At 38.0% G+C, this 20,292-nt stretch overlaps 1 long non-coding RNA gene across 1 annotated transcript; it reads left to right on the forward strand.

The window, feature by feature from the left end:
* The first annotated feature begins 391 nt into the window (after positions 1-391).
* Positions 392-13,625, forward strand: LOC122308330. The gene is made up of 2 exons (XR_006241990.1): positions 392-720; positions 13,324-13,625. It is a non-coding gene; the product is annotated as an uncharacterized LOC122308330 (long non-coding RNA).
* Positions 13,626-20,292: the final 6,667 nt, after the last annotated feature.

A 20,292-nucleotide genomic window follows, 5' to 3' on the forward strand; every position in this document is an offset into this window, starting at 1 on the left:
CAATAATATTGTATATTGTAGGAAAGAATTTAACAATTTTGAGTTTTTTATATAGAACTAATAATAATATTATTTAAATATTCTTAATATATCTTATTTTCGTATTATAACTTAGTGAGTAGTTATATTTGATTTAAATCTATTACAATAAGTAGCAGAATGTTTAAATCAAATCCTTTGCAATTTACTGTAATAATCTAATCATAAATCAATACTTACTAATATATTTTAATTGTCATAAAAGTTAAGTGTCATTCTCGTAAAAATAGATTGGCAACTAAAACAAAATCTAAGTGAAATGAAGCCAAATCTTGTACGTAATCAGTTTATGTCATATTTTGAATTCAAGAGCAATAAATACGGTGGTCTCCAATGCATTACGTGGGTGGGGTTTTATTGGAAGAGCTAAATGGCATTTAATTAACACTTCAGTCCAAAAATTAAAACCTATGGGCGTAGGCTACCTAAACGGCAGCATTTTGGCCGTGAGAATGAAAAGGAGATACGTGATTTTCTCCTATTCCCTTCCCTCTCTCTTGCTACACACTATCTTTCATCTCTGCGCTGCCTTCCTCTCTCCCAGACCCTGCATCCTTCTCTCACACCAAGCCCCTCACTCACAACTCAACAACTCTTTTCCGTCGACACCGTCTCATTCTCCTCCACTTTAGGTGTCCCTGAGGCTATATATATTATTCTCCTCTCTCAGTGAGCTAATCGGTATGTGAATAGATCTATAATTTTTAATTTTCAAAATGTTACATTTACTTCACAAATCAGTACAATGTTTCAATTCATTGCTAATTGCTTCATTCCATTTAGGTTTTTTTTTTTTATTGAATTTATATATTTGGGATTTAGGGGCTTTTACAGATTTCGAAAACTGATTTAGGGTTTATATTTTTTTAATTTTGGAGTGTTTAATAAATATGATTTCAGGTTTATTGTGTTTTAATAATTTTGTTTTTGGGTTTACAATTTTATTGTGATTTAATAATTTTGTTTTAGGGTTTATATGTTCTGTTGATCATGAGGCATGAATTTATTTGGGACTTTTTATCAAACAATCAAAACATCATCTATACTTGGTTCCCATGTACTCTTTTTTTTATTTTTTTAAAGGATTTTCCAGATACTCTTAATAGCCACACATCACTATCGCTTGCTTTCCTACGACCTAAACTAACATTTCCTTGACCCATAATTTCCAAACAACCAAAACATTATCTATTCTTGTAAATACTCGTATGATTAATCTTTTGTGGGACTTGTGCTTTGTTATGAATATATGTATACAGTTATGTGGGTATACTTTGTGGAATGTTAAACTGACCACCCTGTGTTAGTTTTAAGATTTTGTTTTGAGAAGATATAAGTAAACGATAGGAAATAATAAGAATAGGCATAACCCAAGTACAAAAGAAGATATACAAGAGATAAAACCTATCTAGGTTGCTAAATAGGAGAAAAGAAAATCATGAGTTTTGATAAGAATTAAATGGCTACGAACCAAAAACTTCCATTATCTAAGAATGTTAAGAACAGTTATTGGGTGGTGATGAGTATTCCAAAGGTATTAACCCCATGTTTCCTAGGATCAATTGGTTCGCCTTCATTTGCCGGTACATTTGAATCCCCCAGTTTATGACAAACTAATTATGTGAAGTTGGTTTGGAAAATTCTCCAGGCCATAGATTTGAGAGTGCAAACTAAAATGCATAATAAATAGCATATTTATGTCCAAGATTTAATTAGTCATTTATTTTCCAATGCCCCAAGACCTTATTGTCTTGTGGAACAGAGCCCATGTGAACGTATAGTTTGCACATCATATATCGGCAATCATTGGGACTTTAAGTTTTAATTGTAAACCTTAAGTTTTATGAATCTTTAGGTTTTATGTCTTTAAGTTTTATGAGATTCATTTAAGGTATCAGTTACTTCATTTCTTGACTATGTACAAATGGATTGGTGATTTATGGTGTATGAATGGAAGCTTTTTGTGCCTTCTATCTCGTTTAGGTTATGAACACAGAAATTTTTATATTTTTAAGATCCAATACAAATAGTTATATGCTCTTGATTCTAGAAATGTTGATATTGGAATCAACTTATAGAATAAAATAATTCATGAGTTACTTGGGAGATACCTTACATGAATTGTAGCAGTCTTTCTTGTAGGTTAGTATCTCTTTCATATTGAGGAGGAATTTAGGATACATTTCTTGTTTAACTTGAGCTAGGGATCTTATCTCTGTTTGAGCTATGAAACATATGCTCTTATCTCATGCAGTTCTTTAATGTCAAAGCCATGGGGCTTAATGTTGAACTCTGTGTTTGTTTTATCATCAGAGTTGTTCTTATGTTTTTACCATGAAGATCATAAAAATATATATTCTTTCAAGCATCTTTGTACAGTTTGTGATGAAGTTTTGTCTTTTGGTTATCTTTCATTGAATAAGACATTATGCATGTAATAAGATTAGCTTTCTTATGCTGTGCTTGGTTCTGATATTCATGTACAAGTTTAGATAGCCCTTACCAATGATTAATTCAGCTTACTACTTGTAAAAATGTCAAACTTCAAATTATTTTAGACAATAAGCCCTTTAGATCCTTATCTGGTCAGCTTGATTTGGAAGGTAGATAATTTTGTGCTCACCACTATTTTTACCACTTTCTCTAAAAATTCTTCCAAACTATCTCAAATTATGAAGTGGAACAATCTGGTGTGAATATGCTAAAAAGTTTGATAGTTTAAAGCAAATTTTACGTCTAATAATTTGGTAGAAGTTAGTGGCCATATTACTAAAAATTCTTGGTAAAGGGTTGGAAAATAAGGTGATCACACATTAATATAACTGATATTACAATTCTTCTAGTATACAAACATGTTTGTATACTGAGAATTTAATGTACAAAAACACTAGCATTTTATACAAAGCTTCACACCCCATGTTTTTATCTTCTCATTCTCCTTGACAAGAGAGTCATGAAGTTTAAACAATTATGAGTCAAAGGAGGATTTTTGTTGGATGTCTAGAATGAAAGAATTAGAGCTGCTTAGTCTTCAAACGAGCATGTGCAATTCTAGTTACCACACAGCTACCTGTCTTAGCTGTAGGCCTAGTTTGTTTTCAAACAGGGTTTTCTTGATTCAAACAGGAGTATTTAGAAGATGAACCTGAAGTTGGATGGAGAAAAAAACCTGTGGTAACAAAATGGTAGAAACCATTAACAAATTAATGTTTTTTGTATAGGTATGGTATCATTCACAATCTTCAAAAATTAGCTTCCTAATTTTTGTCTTGCTGTGATATCAGAAGATATCACAGTAGACTTAAGTGGATCCATCTAATGGTAAAAGGTTACTGAATTCTGAACAAATGCACTGTGACGCCCCCAAATCCCCACGCACGGACACGGGGAAATCGAGACGTCCGGATGGTGACAACCCGGGTCACCATCCTAACGACGGGTGCCAAGTGTGTGCAAAAGCAACATATGTGCACAAAGAAACACGCAGCGGATAACGAAAGTCATATAACTAAGTACCAGAATTTTTCTTAATATAATACAAGCTGTTTAAAACATACATAAATAAAATATTACAAAACACTAATATAGTTTTAAACCAAACTATAAAGCATAACATCAGCAACCCGGCAGAGCCGCATCCTCGGGCTTAGCCTCCTCCTCCTCATCCTCAAATCCTGCACCAAAATCTACAGAACCAAAAATGGTACCGCAAGTAAGTAAAATCCAAACACCACCAGATAAAAGCATATAGAACTCAAACAAAATGCATGAAGTGATACCAATGCGCAAACCCATAAAACATAATTTTCCACACGCACGCCAAAAATCACATTTGGCCTCTATTCATCTCAAAACAAAAACTATATTATCCGTATGCACCATGACCTCCCCTAGGGGTCATCCGCACACCCTGACTCCAGTGCCACACCGCAGAGTACCACCAGGCATGTGACACCTAACGAGCGATGCCCAGTTCCACGCCTCGCGTGTTCGTAGCCAAGCATCCTCTAGCCCTCACCAGCGAAGGGCCACAGAGTCGGTGCGTAGAGCGATGCCTGGATCTGCGCCCGGCGCGTTCGTAGCCAAGCAACCCCTAGCCCCACTCCCGTCGTCGCCTAGCGACAACCCAGGGGACATCACTCAGTTTATTCCGCTCCCGAGTGACCAGAGGAGCTCCACCGAGATAATACCCCATCCCGGCTTGGGGTCGTGATACACACGCACCCGTAAGACCACTTACGCCAAAACACAGGCTTTTCACACTTAAACAAAAACACACGTGCATGCACCATGTAATGCCATATCAATGCACAAAAATAAACCATCAACATAAATCAAATAAACAAGCAACTCCGTCCTCCATCCATCCGACCCCTGAACTCCTCGGACTCAGTCCGGAATCAACCAACCAACAGATAAAATAATTAAATGAGCAATATATATTTAAATCTGAAAATAGTGTTTGGAAAATACTTACAACGCTATATGGTATTTTTAGAAAACACTCGGCGTTGCAAACGGCGGAGAAAAAGCAACGTTACAGTGAAAATTCACTGTGGCTGTGGGTTGTAAAATACCCACTTTTGAACGGGGACAAACCAGGGCTTGGGATTGATAGGGAATGGTTTAGGGATGATTATGAAGCTATTGGAAGTGGTGGTTGGCCGTGGGTAGCGGCAGAAACGGCGGAGAGAGGCCGGATTTTTCAAAAAGGAAAGCTAGCTCGTGGGAGCTGTTCCAGTGACTATTGGAGGCCGAAAATAGGTGGGTTAAGACGGCAATGGACCGGTGATAAAGTGGTGAAGAAATAGTGGCCGGAGGTGGAGCGACGGCGGCGGATCAAGCCAAAAACCGTGGGGCTTTGATGGTGTTTTCCGGCCAAACGGCTGGCTGGATGGGGCTGGGATTTGGTGGGGAGGTGCGCCGGAGGGAGGGGGTTCGAATGGTATGGGCGGTGTGCCGCACGGCGGCCGGCGGCAGTGGTTCTGGGCGGAAAAAGGGTAGAGAGAGAGAGTCGCGCGGGACGCACGGGGAAGAAGAAAAAGAAAAGGAAGAAGAAAAGAAAAAAGAAAAAGAAAGAAGAAAAAAGAAAAAAAAAAAGAGAAAAAGGAAAAAGGAAGAAAGAAAAAAGATGTAAGAAAGAAAAGAGGTCCAATCCTCATTCCGGGAAAACAAAACAAAACCGTCGAAACGAGATTAAAAATCGTAAACGACTAAAAGAAAATAAAACACAACATCAAACAAATAAAAACAAGTTTTTAAAACGCAATAAATTAAAATAAATAAACTAATATATTAATTAAAATAAAAACAACCATTCAGTGAAAATACACTCAAAAGCGGGTCATCACATCCTCCCCTCCTTAAAAACAAATTTCGTCCTCAAAATTTGCAAGATCAACCACCAACTTAAAGAAGCCACATAAAAACACCTAAACCACCTGTGACCAAGATTAAGATACGTACCTTCATTACTCAAACAAGTATGGGTACTGCTCCCTCATGTCCGCTACTCGCTCCCAAGAGAAGTTTTGTGCTAACGGATCTCCCCAAGCCACCTTAACCAAAGGTATCATCTTGGACCTCAACTGTTGCTCCTTCCAATCCATGATCTGCGACGAAACAACTTCATAAGTGAGATATGGTTGCAACTGAATACCCGCTGGGTCGACGAAGCGTGGCTCTTGCTGTCCAAAGCTCTTCTTCAGGGATGATACGTGGAAGACATCATGAATATCCCCAAAATATTCTGGCAAAGCAACTCTATAGGCGACGGACCCTACCTTCTCCAGAATCTGAAAAGGGCCGACATACCTCGGATCTAGCTTCCTATTCTTACCAAAACGCTTAACACCTCTCATGGGAGAGACTTTAAGGTAAACCCAATCACCAACTTCAAAAGATAACTCTTTCCTCCTGGTATCAGCGTAACTTTTTTGGCGACTCTGAGCTGCCGCCATTTTATCTCTGATGATCCGGACTTGGCTTTGCATCTCTTGAATTATTTCGGATCCAATTATCCTACTCTCCCCGACTTCATCCCAACACAAGGGCGACCTGCACTTTCTCCCATAAAGAGCTTCATAGGGAGCCATCTGAATGGTCGCATAGAAGCTATTATTATATGCAAACTCGATGAGCGGCAAATGGTTTTTCCAACTCCCTTGAAATTCCATGACACATGCTCGCAACATGTCTTCAAGGGTCTGAATTGTGCGCTCTGATTGGCCGTCTGTCTGCGGGTGATATGCAGTACTGAACTTCAACTTAGTACCCAAAGCTGCCTACAAACTCTTCCAGAATTGCGACGTGAACCTCGGGTCTCGATCCGACACTATACTCTTTGGTATGCCGTGCAGCCGCACTATCTCCTTGACATACAAGCGGGTCAACTTACTTAAAGAGTCGGTGTTATTAACAGGTAGGAAATGAGCACTTTTCGTTAACCGGTCAACAATCACCCAAACAGAATTTTTCCCACTAGGCGTTCTCGGCAAACCCACTACAAAGTCCATCGTGATGTCATCCTATTTCCACTCAGGAATAGGGAGGGGTTGGAGCATACCTGCAGGTCTCTAATGCTCGGCCTTCACTTGACGGCATGTGTGGCATTTCTCAACATATAAGGCAATATCCTTCTTCATTCCAGCCACCAGTAATTTTTCTTCAAGTCCCGATACATCTTTGTACTGCTGGGATGAACTGAATAAGGGGCCACATGAGCTTCCGCCATGATCCGCTCCTTGAATTCTGAATCTTTAGGGACCACTTTGCGATCTCGGAACCGAAGTATCCCATCGTTATCCATGCTATAATGCAACGGCCCTCGAGATTTTCTGACTCTTTTTCTGATATTCAGCAGCTTCGGATCCTTCCTTTGAAGAGTCTTCAATTCTTCAAAATCAGTTACCCGAATATCAAGAACTGAAGATAAAATCTCTTCTTGCTGCGAACTCTCAATAAGGAGCCTTCTCATCCCACAAAGCAACGAATCTAATTCTAACGGCTCGGCTTCATCTTCCAAGTGCGACTTTCGGCTCAAAGCATCAGCAACTATATTAGCCTTCCCCGGAAGGTACTTGATCTCACACTGATAGTCACTGATTAGCTCAAGCCATCGCCTCTGCCTCATGTTCAGATTTTTTTGGGAAAAAAAATGCTTCAAGCTCTTGTGATCAGTAAATACCTCGCAAGCTTCCCCATACAAGAAGTGCCGCCAGATCTTGAGAGCAAAAACAATCGCAGCCAACTCTAAATCGTGCGTCGGATAATTCTTCTCATGGTCCTTTAGCTGACGAGATGCATAGGCTACAACCTGTCCTTCCTGCATAAGGACACAACCCAAACCAAACTTAGACGCATCACTGAAGACTACGAAAGGCTTATGCGGTTCTGGGAGCGCTAACACTGGTGCCGTCATCAACCTGTTCTTTAATTCTTGGAAGCTTCTCTCACATTTATCTGACCAAACAAATTCTATATTCTTCCGAGTCAAAGTTGTGAGAGGTCCGGATAGGCGAGCAAAACCCTCTACAAATCTTCGGTAGTACCCGGCGAGCCCCAAGAAACTCCGGATCTCGCGCACTGTAGTCGGGCGCTGCCATGACAAAATGACTTCTACCTTACTAGGATCAACAGCCACTCTGTCTCGGGAAATTACATGCCCAATAAATTTAACTTCTTCCAACCAGAATTCACACTTGCTGAGCTTGGCGTACAATTGGTGTTCTTTCAATTTCCCAAGTACCAGACAAAGATGATATACGTGCTCTTCAACATCTCGGAAATAAATCAGAATATCATCAATGAATACTACCACAAAGGAATCTAGATAAGGTCGAAATACTCGATTCATTAAATCCATGAAAGCAGCAGGGCCATTAGCTAACCCAAACGACATCACCTTAAATTCATAATGCCCATACCTCGACCTGAAGGCAGTTTTAGGCACATCCTTGTCTCTGATCCTCAGTTGGTAGTATCCCGACCTCAAATCAATTTTAGAGAACACGGCTGCTCCTTGAAGCTGATCAAATAAATCATCTATCCGCGGGAGAGGATATTTATTTTTGATGGTCACCTTATTCAATTCCCGATAATCTATGCACATACGGAGAGTTCCATCTTTCTTTTTAACAAACAAAACTGGTGCACCCCACGGTGAAGTACTAGGCTGAATAAATCCCTTCTCTACCAACTCTTGCAACTGAGTCTTCAACTCCTTTAATTCAGCCGGTGCCATGCGATAAGGAGCTTTATGCACAGGAGCCGCTCCAGGTTCCAAGTCTATAACAAATTCCATTTCCCGCACAGGGGGTAGTCCGGGCAAGTCATCCACAAACACATCGGGGAATTCTTCCACAACTGGAATGTCTGCCAAAGACTTTTTCTCAGACGGCGTGGACACCATTTGAACCAAGAATGCATCCGCTCCCCATGCAATCTCTCTTCTTGCTTGAATCGCCGATATAATTACCGGCTTTTCTTTCAATTTACTCCCCGCAAATTCTAGACAATCACCATCTGGAAGTTGAAAGCTAATTATCCGACTTCTGCAATTAATACTCGCAGAATATCGGTATAGCCAATCCATCCCGAGGATGATATCAAAACCCAACAGCTTAAACACCACCAAATCAGCATCAAAGAACCTTCCCTCAAAATTTAACGGGCATCCCAAAGCAACCTTGGAACACCACACCATTTCACCATCGGGTAGGGCCACTACCATAGACTTCGGCAACGGTTCCGTGACCAAATTACACACCCGCGCAAACGTGGAAGATACAAATGACTGCGACGCACCGGAATCAAACAAAGTACAAGCATAAAACTCATACAAACGGACTCTTCCTGAACCAAACATATCAACCCATGAAATCCAAAAAAACAAAGAAGAAACCAAATACACCAAAAAAATTAAATCTAACTTAGAATTAAATTAATCCATATCTGTAATTACTCCAGCATCATGAGTCGCTGGCGCCTCATCATCCACCTCTCCGGGTGTGACAGCATAAACCCAGGCTTGCACTGCTTGTCTCGGGTTGGTTATTCCACCGTGTCTACCTCCACGGCTTCCTTGAACTCTGACAGGGCAATCCCCGAGCAATATGTCCCACTTGGCCGCACCGGTAACACTGGGGTCCACTACTCAGCTGACACTCGCCCTCATGAGCTCTATTATATGCTCCACAAATTGGTACCCGTCCTCCCATACGAACACCTGGGGACGTTTGAGGTCGAGTTCCGGTCCGCTGAACAAATTTCTGGGGTGAACCCAAGCTGCTTCCTTCACCAGAAAAACTCCGCCTCTTATGGCCTGGAGGGGAGCCCACACTCAGATTATTTTCCCACTCCACAAGGGTGGCCACATCCACTAATTCCTGAAAAGTGGATATCCGATGGCTGACCACCATACGGCGTATGTCATGGCGTAGTCCCTCCTGAAAACGATCAGCTTGCATCTCCTCTGTGGCGATAAGGTGAGGAGCAAATCGCCCAAGTTCTATGAATCTCCAGGCGTACTGTTCCACTGTCGCGACCCCTTGGACCAAATTTGAGAACTCTCTTACCTTTTGCTTCCTTACCGATGCGGGAAAGAAGCGGTCATTAAACTCCTTCTTGAAGCACTGCCAGGTCACAGCAGCGAAAGACCCCAATTCTGATTCCAGCATTACCCTCTTGGTATCCCACCAATCAGACGTAGTGCCTTGCAAGAGATAGCTGGCGTAGAGTACTTGTTGCGCCTCGGTGCAACCACACACCTCAAATGTTCTTTCCAGATCTTTGATCCATTTTTCAGCTTGAAGTGGATCCTCTTCTCCAATGAAGTGTGGAGTCCTATGCGCCAGGAAGCGCTCATAGGTGCATCCGGCTTGCACCATGCTACTGGACCCTCCTGGGTACATCCAAGGCCCTCCCTGATGTGGCCAAGGACCTCCTAGTTGTGGCCAAAATCCTCCTTGCTGTGGACAAGGCCCTCCTTGTTGTGACCAGAGACCCCTTGTTGTGGCCAAGGTCCTTGTTGTGGCCAGGACCCTGTCTGTTGTGGCCTAACATTCTGTTGCATAAACTCCGTCATCTGCCGTATTGCTTCGGCTATGGAGTCATCCCTTGAGGTATTGTCCCGTGGCTCCTGAGTAGATTTCCTTGGTCTCCCCATTTTTCCTGCCACAATACAACTCTTGACCCTCCTTTAAGAAAACAAATAAAACCATCATAACACCAACAAAAACAAAACCAACTCCACACAGCAAGAAACAAAAGAAACCAGCATGCAAAAACATAACCAAATAAATAAAAATAGGCAAACAAGCTCAAACAAATAAAACAAATAAAATAACTGTACTTAACATAATTTTTAGAACACAACTTTAAAAACATTCTGGTACTACCTACGGGACATGTGGTTTTACCCAGAGCCAAACCGCTCTGATACCACCTGTGACGCCTCCAAATCCCCATGCACGGACACGGGGAAATCGAGACATCCGGATGGTGACAACCCGGGTCAACGTCCGGATGGTGACAACCCGAACGACGGGTGCCAAGTGTGTGCAAAAGCAACATATGTGCACAAAGAAATACGCAGCGGATAACGAAAGTCATATAACTAAGTGCCAGAATTTTTCTTAATATAATACAAGCTGTTTAAAACATACATAAATAAAATATTACAAAATACAAATATAGTTTTAAACCAAACTATAAAGCATAACATCAGCAACCCGGCGGAGCCGCATCCTCGGGCTTAGCCTCCTCCTCCTCATCCTCAAATCCTGCACCAAAATCTACGGAACCAAAAATGGTACCGTAGGTAAGTAAAATCCAAATACCATCAGATAAAAGCATATAGAACTCAAACAAAATGCATGAAGTGATACCAATGCGCAAACCCATAAAACATAATTTTCCACACGCACACCAAAAATCACATTTGGCTTCTATTCATCTCAAAACAAAAACTATATTATCCGTATGCACCATGACCTCCCCTAGGGGTCATCTGCACACCCTGGCTCCAGTGCCACACCGCAGAGTACCACCAGGCATGTGACACCTAACGAGCGATGCCCAGTTCCACGCCCCGCGTGTTCGTAGCCAAGCATCCTCTAGCCCTCACCAGCGAAGGGCCACGGAGTCGGTGCGTAGAGCGATGCCCGATTCCGCGCCTGGCGCGTTCGTAGCCAAGCAACCCCTAGCCCCCGCTCCCGTCGTCGCCTAGCGACAACCCAGGGGACATCACTCAGTTTATTCCATTCCCGAGTGACCAGAGGAGCTCCACCGAGATAATACCCCATCCCGGCTTGGGGTCGTGATACACACGCACCCGTAAGACCACTTACACCAAAACACAGGCTTTTCACACTTAAACAAAAACACAGGTGCATGCACCATGTAATGCCATATCAATGCACAAAAATAAACCATCAACATAAATCAAATAAACAAGCAACTCAGTCCTCCATCCATCCGACCCCTGAACTCCTCGGACTCAGTCCAGAATCAACCAACCAACAGATAAAATAATTGAATGAGCAATATATATTTAAATCTGAAAATAGGGTTTGGAAAATACTTACAGCGCTATATGGTATTTTTAGAAAACACTCGGCGTTGCAAACGGCGGAGAAAAAACAACGTTACAGTGAAAATTCACTGTGGCCGTGGGTTGTAAAATACCCACTTTTGAACGGGGACAAACCAGGGCTTGGGATTGATAGGGAATGGTCTAGGGATGATTATGAAGCTATTGGAAGTGGTGGTTGGCCGTGGGTAGCGGCAGAAACGGCGGAGAGAGGCCGGATTTCCCAAAAAGGAAAGCTAGCTCGTGGGAGCTGTTCCGGTGACTATTGGAGGCCGAAAATAGGTGGGTTAGGACGACAAGGGACCGGTGATGAAGTGGTGAAGAAATGGTGGCCGGAGATGGAGCGACGGCGGCGGATTGAGCCAAAAATCGTGGGGCTTTGATGGTGTTTTCCGGCCAAACGGCTGGCTGGATGGGGTTGGGATTTGGTGGGGAGGTGCGCCGGAGGGAGGGGGTTCGAACGGTATGGGCAGTGTGCCGCACGGCGGCCGGAGGCGGTGGTTCTGGGCGGAGAGAGAAAACGGACGGAAAAAGGGTAGAGAGAGAGAGTCGCGCGGGACGCACGGGGAAGAAGAAAAAGAAAAGGAAGAAGAAAAGAAAAAAGAAAAAGAAAGAAGAAGAAAAAAAAAAAAAAAGAGAAAAAGGAAAAAGGAAAAAAGAAAAAAGATGTAAGAAAGAAAAGAGGTCCAATCCTCACTCCGGGAAAATAAAACAAAACCGTCGAAACGAGATTAAAAACCATAAACGACTAAAAGGAAATAAAACACAACATCAAACAAATAAAAACAAGTTTTTAAAATGCAATAAATTAAAATAAATAAACTGATATATTAATTAAAATAAAAACAACCCTTCAGTGAAAATACACTCAAAAGCGGGTCATCACATGCGCAGCATTGATCTTCCAAGTTTAGCTTAGCTTTCATATTAAATTATACCTAGTGCATGTTACATGGGCTTAAAATTGTTTCAGGCCAAAACCCTATTTTACTTGATGTAGGATTATGCAACTGCATAAAAATTCCATTAACCATTTATGGCAAACTATTTGCCGATTATAAACCAAATTATGATATTCATTGTGCACAGTGCATCACAAAAGTTATCATGCTCGAAAGTCTAAGACATATACCAATTTTACATCCCTGTTCATATACCAATATATGAATGAGTTTTAATCGAGTTGAGCTAACGAGTCAACTCGAGCATAAACGAGAGAGCCTAAACGAGCCTTAGTCGAGTCGAGTTTTGTCGAGTACGTGTCATTTACAAATCGAGCGAGTATCTGCTCTGATGAATGAGCTTTTTTTTTTCACGAGTCGAATTCGATTCGAGTTTAATCGAGCGAGTTATCGAACAGACTGGTTCATTTACAGCCCTAAGGGTATCTTTTTTGTGGGGATTAGTTTTTGTGGATTGTTTAAAACTTATGTAACAATCCAATGACCATTGACTTATATCCCTCAAGTAAGGGTTTAGTTACTATTAAATTATAGTTAGGGTGGATATTTAAAAAACTGGTATTCAAAGGAAAGATGCAAGGTTGACTTTTTGAGTTGTTGGTAGCTTGTGGTAATTATGAAAGGGTAATTTTTGAAACAGACATTGTAAAAATATTAATACTAATTTTTGTGATTTTCATAAGGATGCAAAACTAAGTGAGAATACTGATATGCAAATCTCTTTGTTTACAGGTTCACAGTTTGCATATCAGCTCAGCCATATGGATCATCTTATGAAGTTTTTGAGTTAGTGGAGATGCCAGCAGGATTTTCAAGTAATAGGTATTTAGTTGGCTGTATTTTCTTCTGTAAGTAGTAATTATTTAATACTTGCAGCTACTGCTTATCAAGTTTTCAAGGCAAAATTCCAGATTTATGAAAAATAACCCTACTGTCTTGATGGTGGGAATCAATATGTTGCAGGCATGTAATAAGTTATGGAGTTTGGTTAGTTTCAATGCTAAGATAAACTACACACTAAGTAGTTAAAAGTAGGTAAAATCCACTTCGTTTACTTTGGATATGCAATAAAAAAGATGAAAACTACTCATGGTGCTTGGTCAGTACCAGATGTATAAAAAATTACTGATTTTGCTCTATGTTATGCTTGGTTGAATATTAAAAAAGTGTACATGACACATTAGTAGTTTTGTAACATAATTCTAGTAAGTGTTTGCAAGATATGGTTATTCATAAAATGGTAGTGTATTTGCTGTTTGGAGCATGAGTAGCTTAAAAATGATACACACAAAGTCTACTCAACTTTATAACTCAGAAGAAAACCTGTGGGTGGGGATGGTTGATTAGATTTTTTATGTTGGGTTGTGGGGAAAATATCAATAGGCAGATAGTAATTCCTAAATGTTGCTCTTGAAATTTTGTGCATCAGCTCCAAGTGCTGAAATTTGGTTGCCAATTTATCCTTACAGTTGATACTCTTATATAAAATCTCCATGAGCTATGGTAGATGGGAAGTCTTAACAGAAAGGAAAAATTGTGTGTTTTCTTCTAATAGTTGTATAATTGAATTCAGATAAGGGCTGCTCTATTTTGGGATATACTGAAGACTGATATTCTGCTATAGCATAGTTTCAACTATAGCAAACCATTATCAAATAATTAGCAACTGCAGTATCTTGCAAACAGATACTGGTAATGGTAGAAAAAATATATAGTGGCCTTACAATTTGAATAGGAATATCAACTAAACATATTGGCATTTTCCAAATTCATAACATAATTGTAATTATTTTACTAGTCACAATCTTTATATGCTATATTGGCAAAAGTTAATTAATATGGATTAATGTACAAGGAATGGAACCAGAATTACTATAGAAGGTTCATACCCCATGTCATGTAATTCACCAATTAAGTATCTTAGTTTGACACAGGTTGTTGTTGACAATTTCATGAATGATTTAGTAGCATGATTTGTGGAGCAAGAGGCTGAAGTCTGAATGTTGGAAGCACATGTACATAGCAGAAAGACATCACATTAATGCCATGTAAAATCTATGTATATGTCCTGATAACCCATTGTAGATGCTGTTAGAGCAAGAATTTATAATTCTCTTATCTACTTGGAATTGAGTTACAAACATTCTAGTTGTAGGTTTCATGGCCTCAAACAAATTGGTTATGCTGAATGTTGGCAGATTTGTATATATGGTGTTTGAATGAATGTTGTTGGATGTATATATGATTCTGTCTTGATGAATGTTGGATGTTTAGGTATATATGAATGATTTCATGGTTATATCAGATATATTGACAGGAGCATGTGGAAGTGGATTTTGGTTATATTTGTATGTGGTATCTTGAGCCAATATAATTGGATTGGTTGTTGGGGGGTAATAGTGAGTTTTACAGCACGTATTTCTACTAGTTAAAATTGGTGATAATATGTGAGTTAAATTGTGTTTAGTTTGGTAACAAAACAGGTTATTTCCACAAGGTTATGCCAAAAAAGTTATTTCCAGAAATGCATTTCATGGCAAAAACATGTAGGTATACAGAATGGATTTGTGGGAAATGCAAAATTGCAATGGCAAATGAGCATTACATAAAGCCTATTATCACAAACTTAAGAGGTATGAATATTTCTTTTGCCACGAACATAGTACATGGAAAACACTTTTTTGCTACGATTCCATCGGTATGGAAATATTCATTTCCAATTATAGAAGCTAGTGGGAAATTTGCTTTTGTGATGGAACTCATAGATAGTAAAGAATAATTGCCACAAAAATTATACCGCCCAAACCAAACTCTTGTGAAGACATACGTAGTGGGAATAAAATATACGCCACGAATATTGTGACAACACATGTCATGGCTTATAGCTTTTTACCCACTATTTGGTTCACCCATAATGCTCTATTTGTCACCACAACGGAATGGTTGGCAACATAATTTGCCACGATGAAAAATATTTATTGCCAGAGTTATATTTCGTGGCAAAAAGATAGCTTTTTCCATGAAACAAAAATCTGGTGGGTAAATTATTATTCGTCATGAATTATATGCCACCAACGAGCCACCACAGAAATTGGTGGAAAAAGTTTTTTTCCCACTTAACCTGTACTTGTTTCCACCACTCAACCTCATGGAAAAAACTAAGAACGTTGTGTAACTTATACAATACAATTCGCTAAGTACAAATGCCACTACACATGTGGCATGTAATCAGCGGACGTGACATAGCTTCTATAAGATTAAAAAACAAAAATAAAAAACATAAAGGTGAAAAGTAGACATTCGAAATGATGTGTTTCTTTGTAAATTAGCCCTATTTATGTAGTTAGAACAAGATGAAACCACAAATCGGCCTTCCTCCGAAAATCATTTCTCCCAAAAAAAAAAAAAATCATTTATTAGATTTCATCTAAAAATGAAGAAAAACGCTAGATTTTATGATTAACAGGTTACTCCTAAACCCATTTCGACAATTTCTCCCAAACCCAATTTTCAAATTTTGTTTGAATTGCTCTTGTAAACCTTTTGGGTCTCCTCCATTTGATCTTTTAACTTGAACTTTTCATCAATCTTAAGAGGCTTTAGACCTTCGACATTGGTTGTAGACTCTGGCCCCTCTTCTTCTTCTAAAATAGTATGAAGTTCCCCAGTTATTTGATTCATAGCACAAGTAGTAGAATCAACTTAGCAATATTTTGGTCAAAATTTAGCTAGATTGCATAAAAACTCACTGCAATTGACTCAACATATCTACAATATTTTTAACTTTTATAATTTTTACTGGCTAGCCTGAATTACTGGTCAAATATTATTTTGAGGAATGTTATACATCATCCCACACAACACACTTTATATATTAAAATATTATTTTTTATTTTTTATTTCATTTTATTCTAATTAAACTAATTATCATCTATACACTACATATTTATTATAGAAAAATGAAAAAAAATAAGTGTGGTATGTTGAGAATAACAAGAAGAATTTTCCTATTATTTTAGGCATGAAAAATTCATCTCTCCGCCTGCTATTTGTTTGGCGCAAGCTCCAGAACTCTAGAAAATTACTCGTATTCTAAAAAGCATGAAGCGCCCAAATCCCAAACTCAACCAAAAAATGCGACCAATCTTCATCAGTCAGTCATTTCCATGATGTGGCATCATCTTGTTGGAGTGCTTCAAGTTCTAATTCTGCAATATTATGATTAGTTGATGCCAATTTTTTTTTAAAATCTAATTTCAATAGCTTTGCATGAATAAATAAAAAGAGATGAAATGAGATAAAAGTTAAAAATTAAATTAAATATTATTAAATTATAATTTTTTAATATTTATGATGCCAAATATTGTTTTATAATAGTTTGTTTGTACTAGAAAATTATATCCGTCGGAATAATATAAACGTTAAAAAATTAATGTATAAATTTTTAATAATGAATAAATATTGAAATTATAATTAGAATTAAAATAAATGAAAAGGTCAAAATCAATATTTTAATAAAACATTGATAGATTTGGAAAGTTGATTATTTGATGTTGTTGAAAAGTGGTTAGTTAAATTTGTAAAAATGAATTTTCTAGTTAAATTTTAGCCAAACTCTAACTAGGCCACCGCTAATGCTCTCAGTTCCATATTCAGCTATTCTAATACATCCTCGTCCTCCTCCCATTGGAAATCCGAGTCGCTTTGGTAATCACAACTTGATTTGGATGGTTCCTTCTGCAATTCGGTTCCTTCAGATTTTTCCAAAATATTTTCGAGTTGTAACTCCTCTCGAACTAAACCTTCATCTTCATTTTTGTTCTTGACCTTTCCAGACTCTCTCCCAAACAAAGCTCTTTCTTCCAAGCTAATTAAATTTTACACATGGTATGCGAATTCTATATATTATTTATCAAAACCTTGTGATGGATGAATGGCACCTATTCCTTTGGTCCCTAAGAGTCTAGTTTCACTGTCGGAAACTTCCTCAATATTGTCATAAATTGAAATTTCTTGAACACTTTTTACTTTTTCACCATTATTGGTCAAAAGGGCTTTAGTTTCCAATTCTTCACCTATAGTTTTATCAGCCAAAACCTTATAATCAATCATGGGACTGCTCGTTGACAATTGCCCACTTGAACTAATCGACTCCAGTTCCAACCCAAATCGTACTGAGCAATCATCACAAACTTATTCAACTTCATCCCTAGAATCATTTTTAAGAACATTTCTTTCTGTACAATCCTTCTCTCTCCTCTTGAGACACTTTTTTCAGTGAATGTTTCCTTTTCTATTTTCTTTGCAGCCATAAAACGTGTTCCCATAAGTAGAATCATTTATAAAACGTTGTGTAGCCTAATCAAAACAAGCCTTAGGAGTTATGAAATCATCAAATGGAGAGGGAGAGGGAAATGAAACACACCATTTTGTTCCTACAAAAAATGTAGCTGAAACATAGTTGTTTTATTAAATGATGTGGTCCACCACATCAGCATTTGCATGCTGGTTGTGCTCTAGGGCTTGCCTCTAGCATTTTTCTATACAATATACAATATCAAAATTTTCAATTAAGGGTATATACTAATTTCTATTACTATACTATAATTAATTTCTATTACTTACCTTTTCATAATCTCATAAGCGTAGGTCAAATGTAAATGATCAAGATCCATATCATACTTGATGGTAAATGGCCAATAACTAAGAGCACTAACAGTGGGCTTAACAAAGTTAAATTTTAGTCAAAAAATAGTTAAAAGTGTAAAATAAAGTGCAACAATAGGCTCAACAAATGAATAGTAAATTTAACTATCAACTATATGGCTGGCCAAATTTATTGAGTAAAAAAGGCTGGCCAAATATTATTTTTGGATTAAAATATTCACTTCTCGCTGCCTCATTCTCTCCCACACAAGAAGAAATAGCCGAAGAAAAACTCAATGTTCTCTGCCTTTCATCTCCCTCACTTTGAACTTTAAAGCACTTAAATGAGGTTCATATTAATGAACTAATGCTTATTTTTATAATTCACTGGACCACACGTTGATGATATTATTTTCAGTTTTTTCAGCGACATATAACTCATTGCATCGCAACCTACTTTGCACACAAATTTTTAGCTTATATGTTTACTAAGATTTATTACAAACAAGTACCATAAATTTTAATACAACAATAAACTTTAATGCAATCATAATATTTAATATAATCATATTCAAATTACAATTAGAATTAAAATAATAAAAATTTCAAAATCAATATTTTAATAGAATAGTGAAAGATTTATTGAGCCTATTATTTGATGTTGTAAAAAGTGATTAGCTAAAATTTATAAAAGTGAATTTTCTAATTAAATTTTAACTAAAGTTTGTTAAAGTCACTACTAATACTCTAAGAGCATCCTCACTGACTTATCCATATCCAAAAATTAGCCTACTTTTTAACTATTAAATATAAAAACGACCTACATCAGATTATCTATAACTAAACTTTTTAACTTTCAGTTATAGTAAATGCAAAAATAAAAGCAAATTTGATCATCATTGTACGTCTAGCAAATGCTTATTTTATTATTTTTTTTAACTTTCCCTCTCTCATATGGATATTTTCAGAACAACTGATGACAATTTTATTTCTCTCGATTTCTTTTTCCAATTTTCATCTATCTTCTTCCTTCATCTCCTTGGTTCTAAGGGTGTAAAACAAAGGGGTAAACTAGACTGGACTGGGCCAAACCGATGGGATCGATCCAATCCCAAATTTGGTTCGGTCCAGTACCGGTTTTATATGTCTTAAAACCAGTCAAAATCGTTTTGGTTCCGATTTTTCTTTTTCTAAAACTGAACCGGACTGGACTGGTTTATATGTATATATATATATATTAATTTTTTGTATTGTATATAATATTTATATATAATATATAGCTATATATAAAATAGTTTTGTATTATATGATAGATTACTAATTAATATAATATTAAATTTTAAAATCTTATATCATTTTGTTTATTGTATTAATAGTTATACTAATGCTATATCACTATATATTATAATATACTATAATATATCATTATAGTCGATAATACAATTATAATATATATTATAATATACTACAATATATTATCACTATAGTATTATATACTATATTATAGTATATTATATAATATATTAAAATCGAAAAACTGGACCGAAAATCAGTAAAATTGGAGTACTGGTTGAGGAGGATAATCGGTGTATAATCAGTTTTGAAAAATGTAAAACCAGTGCATTCTGGTTCAGTCTTAAATTTTATCCAAAATTGAACCGAACCAGACCGGTTACACCTCTACCTGGTTCTGGCCTCTGGCCCAACCATGGCTTCTACATCTAACTCTTTGATTCCCTCAACTTGAGTAAGGCTGAAAGCATGAAGCTCCAATTCCCTTCTACGTCCGCCGTTTATTTGTCCAGCAAGAAGTTAGAGGAAGCTCGAAGCGAAAATAAGGAATCATTGAAGCTTGAGTCGAAGGCTGAAAAGGGCAGATCAAGGCAGGCTCTACCATCTCGAGATAATGTACTTTTTGAAAATGTGGGGAATTATGATGAACCAAAGACTTCGGATAGGCCTCAAAGGTTCTCGTCTACTGCAAGTGCTAAAAGATCAGTATCAAAAGGGAAGAAGAACGTGGTTGTAGTGGAGAGAGACCCATCACTAGAGGCA

The sequence above is a fragment of the Carya illinoinensis genome, chromosome 4, assembly GCF_018687715.1.
Source record: "Carya illinoinensis cultivar Pawnee chromosome 4, C.illinoinensisPawnee_v1, whole genome shotgun sequence".
Classification (NCBI taxonomy): domain Eukaryota; kingdom Viridiplantae; phylum Streptophyta; class Magnoliopsida; order Fagales; family Juglandaceae; genus Carya; species Carya illinoinensis.